The 11,907-nt window shown below is 36.0% G+C and overlaps 1 non-coding gene across 1 annotated transcript; it reads left to right on the forward strand.

Moving 5' to 3' along the window:
• Positions 1-212: 212 nt before the first annotated feature.
• Positions 213-319, forward strand: LOC122429006. The gene has a single exon (XR_006265877.1). It is a non-coding gene; the product is annotated as a U6 spliceosomal RNA (small nuclear RNA).
• Positions 320-11,907: the final 11,588 nt, after the last annotated feature.

The raw sequence follows: 11,907 nt of genomic DNA on the forward strand, positions 1-11,907 counted from the left end.
ATCCTCAGGGCCTAGAACAGTATCTGGCGTTCAATAAATATTAGTGAGTCAGTGAAATGGTGATTAGGATACTCTCCATCTAATTGCTTTTCTGTTGCCTTCAGTGCGTCTTTTCTGTGAACAACATTTCTTTTAAAGACCATTGTTTCCACTGTCCTATAGTATTTGCTTTGTTACAGGTGACTTGATTCTGACTTCAAGTATTGTTTTCTGTGCTCGCTTCGGCAGCACATATACTAAAATTGGAACGATACAGAGAAAATTAGCATGGCCCCTGCGCAAGGATGACACGCAAATTCATGAAGCGTTCCATATTTTTACATTTCACCCCAAAACAATCAACTTCACCTTTTTCTCAAGTGCACACGGAACCTTCTCCAGAATAGATCACATCCTGGGCCATAAATCTGGTCTTGGAAAATTCAAAAAAATTGAAATCATTCCAGTCATCTTTTCTGACCACAGTGCAGTAAGATTAGATCTCAATTACAGGAAAAAAATTGTTAAAAATTCAAACATATGGAGGCTAAATAACACGCTTCTGAATAACCAACAAATCATAGAAGAAATCAAAAAAGAAATCAAAATATGCATAGAAATGAATGAAAATGAAAACACAACAACCCAAAACCTATGGGATACTGTAAAAGCAGTGCTAAGGGGAAGGTTCATAGCATTACAGGCTCACATCAAGAAACAAGAAAAAAGCCAAATAAATAACCTAACTCTACACCTAAAGCAATTAGAGACGGAAGAAATGAAGAACCCCAGGGTTAGCAGAAGGAAAGAAATCTTAAAAATTAGGGCACAAATAAATGCAAAAGAAACTAAAGAGACCATAGCAAAAATCAACAAAGCTAAAAGCTGGTTTTTTGAGAAAAAGTATTTTCTGTTTTATCGCCCAGTTGGCTTCTATTGTGCCAGTTCTATACTGTTACACTAGTGCAGCTTTTAAATAGATTGTCGATATATAGTATATGTTTTACAGCTTTGAACTTTATTTTTGCTTTATGTATTCTTGGCCCTTTATATTTCCTATTGATTGAGAACCACCTTTCACAATTTTCATTGAAATAAGTATAACATTTGGAATTTTGTTTGGTCTTGCTATAGATTAATTTGTGGACAATTGTTATATTTAAAACATTGAGCATATGAATCTGTGTGTCACATTTATCGTAAGGAAGTTTTCTTTTTATTCTTAGTTTGCAAAAAGGTCTTATTATCTTTGAGAGATGAATTTTAATTCTGTATTGATATAGACTGCCACAAGACAGTTTTTAAAATACAGTCAATAGTTATCTATATTTACCTATACATTTACCCTTTCAAGTGTTCTTTATTCCTTTCTCTATTTTTATGTTTCCAGCAGAGGTAGTTTCTATCTAAAGAACTCCCATTTAGTATTTTTAATGCAGTCCGACCTGCAACAGATTGTCTCAAATTCTCTGAAAATATCTTTATTCAACCCTTATTTTTGAAGGATGTTTATTATATGTATAGAGTTACAAGTTTGGTTACTTTTTTTTTTTCAAAGATAGATCCCATTGCCATATGTTTTTTTAACAGATGGCAGTCTTAATTTTTCACCTCTATGTCCCTGAACCTTATTAGAGTTCGGCAGGACAATAGAGAATTGGTTGGTATTAACATTCCTTTTCTCTTCATTAAATTTTTTATAAACTTGTTTATTTTAATTGGAGGCTGATTACCTTACAGTATTGTAGTGGTTTTGCCATACATTGCCATGAATCAGCCATGGGTGTACATGTGCTCCCCATCCTGAACCCCCCTCCCACCTCCCTCCCCATCCCATCCCTCTGGGTCATCCCAGTGCGCCAGCCCTGAGCACCCTGTCTCAGGCATCCAACCTGGACTGGCGATGTGTTTCACATATGCTAATATACATGCTTCAATGCCATTCTCCCAAATCATCCCACCCTCGCCTCTCCCACAGAGTCTTAAAGACTGTTCTATACATCTGTGTCTCTTTTGCTGTCTTGCATACAGGGTTATCATTACTATATTTCTAAGTTACTATCTAACAGTACTGTTACTAAGTTACTATCTTTCTAAGTTACTATTGTTAACTATTTTTCTTCATGTCTTTAACAAAAATTTAATTTCTTCCTTTCGTAACTTATGTATTATTAAAAATTTTTACTATTGAAGGTGGCCAAGGAAATGTTGATATTTCTCATTATGTATTTCCAATAAAAGACGAAGCTAAGCTTTCTCATCTTTGATCTCATTGATTATTGACTTATCTATCACTCATACATATAAGGGTGATCTTATCCAGGGATGGACACAACGAGTCCTCGGCCTCGGCAGGAGTCCCTCGCACTCACGGAAGCCAGGTCAATGATTACAATGGATCTTTTACTGTCCATTCCCAGGGTTTTATTTTTAAAGGCCACTGTGCCTTTAACAATGTTGTAAATAGGTTATGCCCCAACCAGAGACATGGTTATAAGATCTGATTCTGGCCCAGAGGTTCAGATGGCATTGGGGGTATTAATTAATGTATTTTAAACATTGGGGTTTTCTTTCTTTGAGATTGAGATTTTTAAAGTATATCTCCCCCGGGTGAGATGACAAGGACCAGGCGATCGGGGCTGTGTTGCACATACCTTCTTGGCCTTTGAGTAGCTCAGGTGTGGGTTTTGGCTGCAGATGCTAAATTTTGGTACCATGTAAGCCTACTTGACTCCTTGGCCTTGGTCTTTTGTTTTGACTGGAGCAGAGGAGTGTGAACTGTGCCTTTGAGATTTATACCAAGTCGCCTTTTCCAGACATCAGCCTCTACACCTCAGTAGCCTCTAAAATATGCTCTGTATCGTTTGAGAGGGCCTGTCTATGGAGGAACGGGAAGAAGACCAGGAGACTTGAGCAATTTTGCATTGGAGGGAGTTGGTCAAAGCCCTTCCTCTGGTGATTGCAGGGTCCCTGCTGACTGGAATGGCTGAGGCAGTGCCTTGATTAGCAATCGAGTACCCCAGGTGCTTGCTAAAATGGTTCTGCTGGGTGTGGAGCAATGGCAGGGGGTCCATGGGGCCTCTCCCCCATGCCTTCCCTTGCCTCCCTGGTTTCCTTGGTAGCTTGTCCTGACATTTTCCCCCCTCGGTATGACATTGCGAAGAGCAAGATGATACCTATTTTTAGATGGCTGTGTTTTTAAAACTAGATTAGCACACTTTTTTCTTTCTTTCTTTTTTTTTTTTTTAAACTAGAACCCCTTCTTAACTAATAGCACCGGTTCAGATTCTTTGGGGCTTCCCTGGTGGCTCAGCAGTAGAAAACCCTCCTGCCAATGCAGGAGATGTGGGTTCAATCCCTGGGTTGGCAAGATTCCCTGGAGAAGGAAATGGCAACCCACTTTAGTGTTCTTGCCTAGAGAATCCCATGGACAGAAGAGCCTGGTGGGCTACAGTCCACGGGGTCACAAAGAGTCGGACAAGACTTAGTGACTAAACAACTATCCAAGGACACATTTACTTTCTCGTTCCCTCTTCCTGTCTTCCTGTTAGCCAGTTGCCTTTTCTTCTTTGTCCACATAATGATTCAGTTACACCTGGGTTCCTGTAGTGTGCCCTCGGGGTCATCAGTGAGATAAGATTGTAGGTAATTATTTGCTTTAACAAACCAAGGGATAACCTTTTCCTCCACTCACCTCACCCACCTCCATGAAGGGCATGCAACATTGGGTTTTCTGCTAGACTATAGCAAGAACTCTGCCTCCAATTATGCACTTCTATTATTTTGTGAATGAATTGAACTCTGTCTGTAACATGCTTTAGAATAGTCTTGCCTAACTCTTCTAATTTACATGTTTTAGAATTTTTAAATTTAGGATCAATATCTGGGTAGTGTCATAGGAGTAATGACAGATGAGGTAGGCAATTTTTTCTCTTCTCCACATCAGTATTATTGGGCAGCCACCAAGTCTGTTGTGGTGTCCATTCATTTTTTTTTACAAATTTAATTTCTTTGCCAGTATTTAACATTAGGCTGGGAAGTTCTCTTTTCTTTCCAAGTACTTGGTTTTTCTGAAAAACGTTTTTTTTAAAACCAGCCATAATCTCAGTGTGAAGTTATATATGAATCTGGCAATAAGGTCTGAATGCTCTCTTGTCCTCTGAGTAAGGGCGTAAAGAAATGCGTACCGTTGAAGGGGCATAGCTGTATCTACCATATCATATCTTGAGTTAGAGGCACATTAGAGGAGGCTATATTTTGATTATCATGTAATTATCATGTAATTCTACTCAGCTGCTGTTCTTGCCATTTTTAATGCTTCAGTGCTGCATTCCATACTATTGTGAGAGAAGGAAGGGATCATTTGTCCTATTTGTATTTACACTTGATTAGCTTTTACTGAACCTAATAGACTTCATTCAGGTTGTTAGTGAATTAAATGCCAGTTTGCCTAACTGTGGGTCAGGATTCATAACTAAAGTTCTCGACTGAGTAACAGCAAATTTGAGTGTGGTTTTCTCCAAGTCCTCAAGGAAAAAAAAAATGGCTTAAAAACATGAACCAGATTTTGTTGAAAGTTCAGGCTCAAAGCTCTTATCAGAGTCTCCTTGCTCAATGGTTTCACTATTTCTAAAGCAGTTGTGAATAAGTATTTTTTTCCTACAATTTCTGTTGACTTGCCTTTTCCATATATTAGCTATTGATTGGTTTCCTGTTTCATGATGTAAAATTTTTGTTACACCAGAACATGAAAGGTCAGCAGCCATTTGCTCATCAAAATTTCATTGGTTCTTCCTTTTTTATGTTTTTTTTCTGGGACATGGTTTATATTTTTTTATTCAGTCAAAGGTCTTTGTGTCAAATAGTTGGAATTATACAGTATGTAGCCTTTTCATACTGGTTTCTTTCATTTAATCATATGCATTTAACTTTCCTTCATGTATTTTTACAACTTGATTGCTCATCTATTTTTTGGTATGGACTAATATTCAATTGTCTGGATGTACCAGTTTATTCACTTACTGAAGGCCTTCTTTGTTGCTTCCACGTCTTGACAATGATGCATTCATCATTGTTGCTATAAAATCAGTGTGGAACTTTTTCTGTAGATGTTTTCAACTCCTTTGGTTAAATGCTAAGGTGTAAAATTGATAGATCATATGGTAATTATAAAATTATGTAAGATGTTGCTGAACTGTCTTCCAAAGCAGCTGTACTATTTTGTATTGCCATCAGTAATTATTGAGAGCTCATGTTGTTCTCTATCCTCACCAGGATTTGATGTTGTTCGTGTTTTGGGTTTCAACCATTCTAATAGGGGTACAGTGGCATCTCATTGCTTTAATTTCCATCAGGACACATGATGTGGAACATCTTTTCCCATGGTTGTCATCTGTATCATCTTTGAGGTTTCTGTTTAACTTTTTTCCCCTATTTTTAAATTGGACTGTTTGCTTTCTTACAGAGTTTTTGAGTTCTTTGCATACTTTGGATGAGTCTTTTATCAGATATGACTTTTTGTGAATACTTTCTCTATTTGTGTCATGTCATTTAATTCTCTTGACAGTGTCTTTTGCAGATCACACGTTTTTAATTTTTAGGAAGTCCAGCTTTCTATCCCTCTTATGGATCACACCTTTGGTGTTGTATCTAAAAAGTCATCTCTGTGCCCAAGTTCCTCCAGACTTTGTCCTGTGTTATCTTCTAGAATTTCATAGCTTTGCATTTGCATTGACATCTGTGATCCATTTTTAATTTTTGTGATTGCATTTGATCTTTTTCATTTTATTAGATAGGTTGTAACAGATGATGTTTAAGCAAGTGTGAGCAACATCAAACCTGTGAGGCTAAAGCCTCTATTTCTTAACTATTTTTAAAGTCGACTATATTATCCTCATCTTATCCTAGCCATTTGAACTGTAATTTATACTTGAGGGGCTCAAGCCATTAGGATGCCGGTGACATCCGAGCATCCAGTTAATAATTCTCATTTATCTTAAGTCACTGCATTTCAGAGTTGGAGGAAAGTAATTTCAGGGTCATATTCACACTTATCAGGGTATAAGTTCAGACCCTGTGTTGAATCTTCCCCTAAGAACCTCATGTAATATTTTATTCCTAACACTCTTTTTTAAAAAATTAATGCTGATATTACTTGTCTTCAACTTCAGAGGCTTGAAATTCTGCAGGTGTCTTATCTCAGCTACATAATTTTCTAATAGGTATCAAAATAGGCATTTTCTTCACTTTCTTCAAAGGCATTCTGTAACATAAGTTCTCTAAGACCTTCAAAAATGAATGGGGCTATTTAACAACTTTCAAAGTCAAACTTCATTCAACTTAACAAATATACCAGCTAATAAATACTTATTTTTAAAAACACCATTTTGAACTCTTAAAATGAATTGGCAAAAACAAGTGTTGTTTCGTCCACAAATGAATGTTCATATAAACAAAAAGTGTGCTAATGGAGGTGCGGTTTGGTATCAGCGTTTAACATCATCCTACCAGTGTTTCACTCTCTCTTCAACATTCAGTGGTTCTCCCAGTAAATGCTGTGCTAAGCTCTGTGATTGTGGCTGGAGAGGATTAGTATGGAATGATAGAGGAAGGATATACATATGCAGAAGCAAAACACATCTGCCCTAGAGACAGTTTTAGTCTATTTGTGAAGTATTTGCAATACACATGGAAATAACCTAGGAACATGTTCTGAATAAAAACACTTCTCATTAAAATTCTAAAGTTCTTTAGTAAAGGAGAGGAAGGCAAACATATTTTGTACTTTGTTCTGGTTAGATATTATATCAAACATTTTAAGCAAAATTTAATATTTACTTATAATAATGGTCTCTGTACTTCTAATTTTATAGGAGATTCTAAACATAATTGGAGAACCTAAGTTCAAGGTTAAAGGGCCAGAGATGCAAAGTTATTTGATCCCATATCTAATTTATCTCAAAACTCATGTTATTTTTACTATTTCCTGTTACATAGAAAAAAAAGTTGTTCTAAAGTTTTTAAATCACACTGTGGAAAACAAGACAAAAGTCATCTTTCAATGTACATTTATACTAAAGTAAAAACATGTCACTCCATCTCTTACTAATGGCAAGATTCAATGTACATATGAAGACATTATTTAAAATCATGGCCAAATCACCAAGGTTACATTCAGACAAATGTACTGGACTTAGACAAAAAGTCTTATTTTTCAAGTAGTGAAGTAAAAAATGTTATGTATATAAAAAAAAAAAAACCTCAAATTGTAGCCAATATATAGGGTTACTCTGGCTTCCCAGGTACTTCAGCTGGTAAAGAATCCACCTGCAATGCAGGAGACCCTGGTTGGATTCCTGGATTGGGAAGATCCCCTGGAGAAGGAATAGGCTACCCACTCCAGTATTCTTGGACTTATCTTGTGGCTCAGCTGGTAAAGAATCTGCCTGCAAGGTGGGAGACCTGGGTTCAATCCCTGGTTGTGAAGATCCTCTGGGTGGGGGGGGCATGGCAATCTACACCAGCTTTCTTGCCTGGAGAATCCCCTTGGACAGAAGGAACTGGTGGGCTGCAGGCCACGTGGTCGCAAAGAGATGGACTTGACTGAGCGACTCAGCACAGCACAGAACATAGGGTTACTCAGTTAACATACATCATAGATCATGTTCATCATAAGAATGTCCTGAAAAGTGATAATTGAAGTCACTCAGTCATGTGACGCCTTGGACTGTATAGATTCTCCAGGCCAGGATACTGGAGTGGGTAGCTGTTCCCTTCTCCAGGGGATCTTCCCAACCCAGGGATCCAGCCCCGGTCTCCCCCATTGCAGGTGGATTCTTTACTGTCTGAGCTACCAGGGAAGCCCAAGATTACTGGAGTGGGTGGTCTGTCTCTTCTCCAGGGGATCTTCCTGACCCAGGAATCCAGCTGGGGTCTCCTGCATTGTAGGTGGATTCTTTACCAGCTGAGTTACCAGTGAAGGCCCTAAGAATGTCCTAATAGTAAACAATTTGTTGCATTATAAACTTTGAGTCAGTAAATATGTGCTTATGAAAAATGGTCTGTAATATGTTCGGGAAATATTTCTGGCAGGGTATAATGATTATCTCATTGTTTGATTCAAGATTTTCTCAAGTTTTGAACTAAATTAGAACAATCACAACTTTTACTAAATAAAATTCTCTAACTAGGATGTAAAATCCATAAAGGGGAGAATTAAAACTTCTTGATTTTATTTACTTTTCCCTAGCATAGTCGACGTTGTTTGTTTTTCCTTTAATGAATTATTTTGGAATTTAACAACTCATGCTATTCTGGGTCTTTTTATTCCATAGATTGGAGAAGGCAATGGCAACCCACTCCAGTGTTCTTGCCTGGAGTATCCCATCCCAGGGACGGGGGAGCCTGGTGGGCTGCCAGCTATGGGGTCGCACAGAGTCAGACACGACTGAAGCGACTTAGCAGCAGCATTCCATAGATACCTAATTGACTAAATTTGATGTATCCATTTTTTACTAGAGTCAATTCTAATGTTTTTCATGAAGATTGAAATCATAATATGATAAACATTGACATAACCTTTGATAATTTACCTAAAAAAATACTGTTTCAGTAGATACTACTTGCAAGGAAAGGAATGTGAAACTCATATTTTGTAGGACATTACAAATTCTTCCTCAGTAAAAATTTCAAGGTTTTAGGGCAATTAAGTTAGATAAACTCCTTTGGTGATGAAGGCAGTACATACTTTGTCTAATTAAAGAAACTAATGAAAAAAATCAAATGGGTAGCCTGTCACAAAATAAGATATTTGAAATGAGGTCACTATTTTAAATGTTCCTTTCTTTTATTCCTGCTCTGTGTTTTACCGAAAAAAAAAAAAAAAAAAATACCTAGGGGAAAAAAATGTAAAAACAGGAAGAATGAATCTGTAAATTTCTCCTGGACAAACAGTTACTGCTATTTTGCCTTCAGGCTTTCAACTTGCTTCATCCCAGACTTTACTTTTCAACCAGTTTTGCCACATGTAGATACAGTCTATGAATCTCCTTTGGTAATAGAATCTGCATACACTTTAAATTGAAGGCTATAGCTTGGGGGAAGAGAAGGGCATTTTAAGCAGTAAATAAATAATACAAAGCATGCAGAGAAAAATCACCTCTGATTTGGTTTCTATACATAAGATATTGATCTTCATGTTAAAGCAGAAACAGAAATCAAAAACAAGACTATTTGTAAGAAGTAATAAAACACAGAAAAACAACTTTGATGTTTTCATTTTTTTGACTTCTTGATTGGCAAGCTGACTTTTTGTAGATTTTTTTTTTTTAAGCTGCAGAAGGCAAACAATAGAAAATAATCCAGATATTGCATCATCAGATTATTTAAAGATGAACTAGAATTATATAAAAGTTACCTTTTTGGAAAGGTTAAGGTACTGTTGTGTGAACTAGGTGAAAACTTGAGTAACCTGGTAGCCTATACGTACTTTCTGTTTTAATGAAAATAAATTGAATGGAATCTTAGTAGCACAATTCCTTGTGAAAGCAAAAAAGGAAAGAGTACAAAAAGTGACATTCTACTATTGGCAACTTGTATCAGATTGCATAGACTTTTGGAAGCTTATTTATATTTATTTGATTATTACATAGTATGTTAAAGCAAATTAAAAAATATGTACTTCACAGGCCTAACTTAAGCTGTGCACAATTTTGCAGTGGTACTGGTTGCTGCTATAGAAAGTTTATTTATGTAAAAATACAATATTCATCTCTATATTCATGGAAATAGTATATAAGCCACTGAAGGCTAAAACAGAAGTTATGATTTTTTGCCTTCATTCTCCTTATGAGTGGATTTAGGCTTTGGATTACCTATATAAAACATCTCAAATTCGTTGCTTTATTTAACTCACTTGCACAGATTTTATAAACATATTATTGAAAAAATATAGAAGCCAATAAGAACAGAAATGTTATCAAGTATAAATGTCAAATTCTTAGTTTGCGGCTTCCAAATATATCTCATTATGGAATCCAAGCTGTCTCTCATTTTCAGATTGTTCTCCTTCATTATGTTATTGGCTGCCTATTGCTGTTACTCACTTGGCCATATTGAATTTAACATTATTTAGAGTGGAATTTATATCATGTTCATTTTCATATTCCTATTCTCACATATCAGTAATAACATACCAAGTAGAATGCTTTATATACCAGAAGTTCCCAATCAAGGTATATTATGTACAGATGAATTTCAACATAAATGAACATATCAAATTTTATTTTAGCCTTTCAGTTGAAGAAAACTGTTCTTTGTAACATAGATCTGGTAAAAAGGGATAACATAAAATATGATAACAATAATCTAATATAAAATACAATTCAGCATCAAGTCAAAACAACACTAGAAATTTTACAGAATGATAGAAATTTAAGAGGGCTGGTTTTCTGGCTCATAGAAAAAATAGCATTGGCATGTCATCAGGGTGTGTGTTAATCACTCAGTTGTGTCCGACTCTTTGCAACCCCTTGGCCTATAGCCCGTCAGGCTCCTCTGTCCACAGGATTCTCCAGGCAAAAATACTGAAGTGGGTTGTCATTTCCTTCTCCAGAGGATCTTCCTGACCCAGGGATTGAACCTGACCCTGGGATTGAACCTGGGACTCCTGCATTGCAGGCAGATTCTTTACCATCTGAGCCACCAAGGGAATCTGTGTAATTATTATTTATCATTGATGAACAATTAATTCTCAGTACTCCCAGGAAGTAACTTACCTATTTTAGCCTCAATAGGTATTTGATCCTCCGTTCTTCTTTCCACATGAAACTATTAATGACTTCAGAGTGAAAACAGCCTGCTCAGTCATTTTTCTTAGGGAGTCAACCAGTTGGTAATTGTCTATCTCCATTTTGGTGACAGGATCCATAATTCACACATTTTGAGCAAACCCATGTGACTGTTTTGTACTTTTCTGTCTCCAACATTATAGCAACAATGGTCTGTACATTTTCTGCTGAATCTTTCAGACTGCCTCAGTTAAAAAAACAAACAAAAAAGCCATTATCAGCAGGAGTAATGTTGATGCATTAGGCAATGATGAAGACTTGCTAAAGGATAGCTTATATGGGCATAGCTTGCAGAATGGTTCCCAAGAGTAGTATTATAAAAGATGGAAACTCCAGGCAGTTTCTCCTATAAATGTTTTAATACTAACAAAAAAAAATCTTAATTTGTCAGCTATTTCTTGAGCAGTAATCACAAGTTACAGGGCATAAGAGAATGTAATTCAAGAATCTGAACATAATTTGTTACCCTCGCCCTAAACTCCTGGTTTGTTGGAGTCTTAAATTTCAAAGAAAATAACTATTTTATAAAATTTAAATCTCTCTTAAAGAAGTAAATTCAATATAATACTATGACTTAGTAGATTGAAAATTGCATAAATATGGAAGAACTTTGTGAACTTCAAAACACTGTAAAATCAGTGACTTATAATTTACAAAGCCTTTTTGCATTATCATTAATTAACATAGTATTACTCAGTTTTATCCCCTGTCCTGTGAGGAATTTTCTATGCCTTCTCCTTTTAATATATTCACCTATCTGTCTTTCCACCCAAGCTATTAGGCTGGGAATAATTTTTAACTTTCTCTGCTCCCTTAATCCTCAAATTAACTGAACAAATAAGACATCTCATTTTCCCTTTTAATTATTTCTTAATTTCTCTCCTATTAATCTTACATAACTTACAAATTCCTTTCAACTTATGTCTACAATATTATAGTTACTTTTTTAAAAACTGAGGTGTAGTTGATAAAACATGAATTTTAGTTGTACAACATAGTGATTGATATTTATAAATATTGTGAGGTGATCACCATTATTTAGTTGATATCTGTCATATATAGTGGAAGAGAATTTTTGTGA

The sequence above is a fragment of the Cervus canadensis genome, chromosome 27, assembly GCF_019320065.1.
Source record: "Cervus canadensis isolate Bull #8, Minnesota chromosome 27, ASM1932006v1, whole genome shotgun sequence".
Classification (NCBI taxonomy): Eukaryota; Metazoa; Chordata; class Mammalia; order Artiodactyla; family Cervidae; genus Cervus; species Cervus canadensis.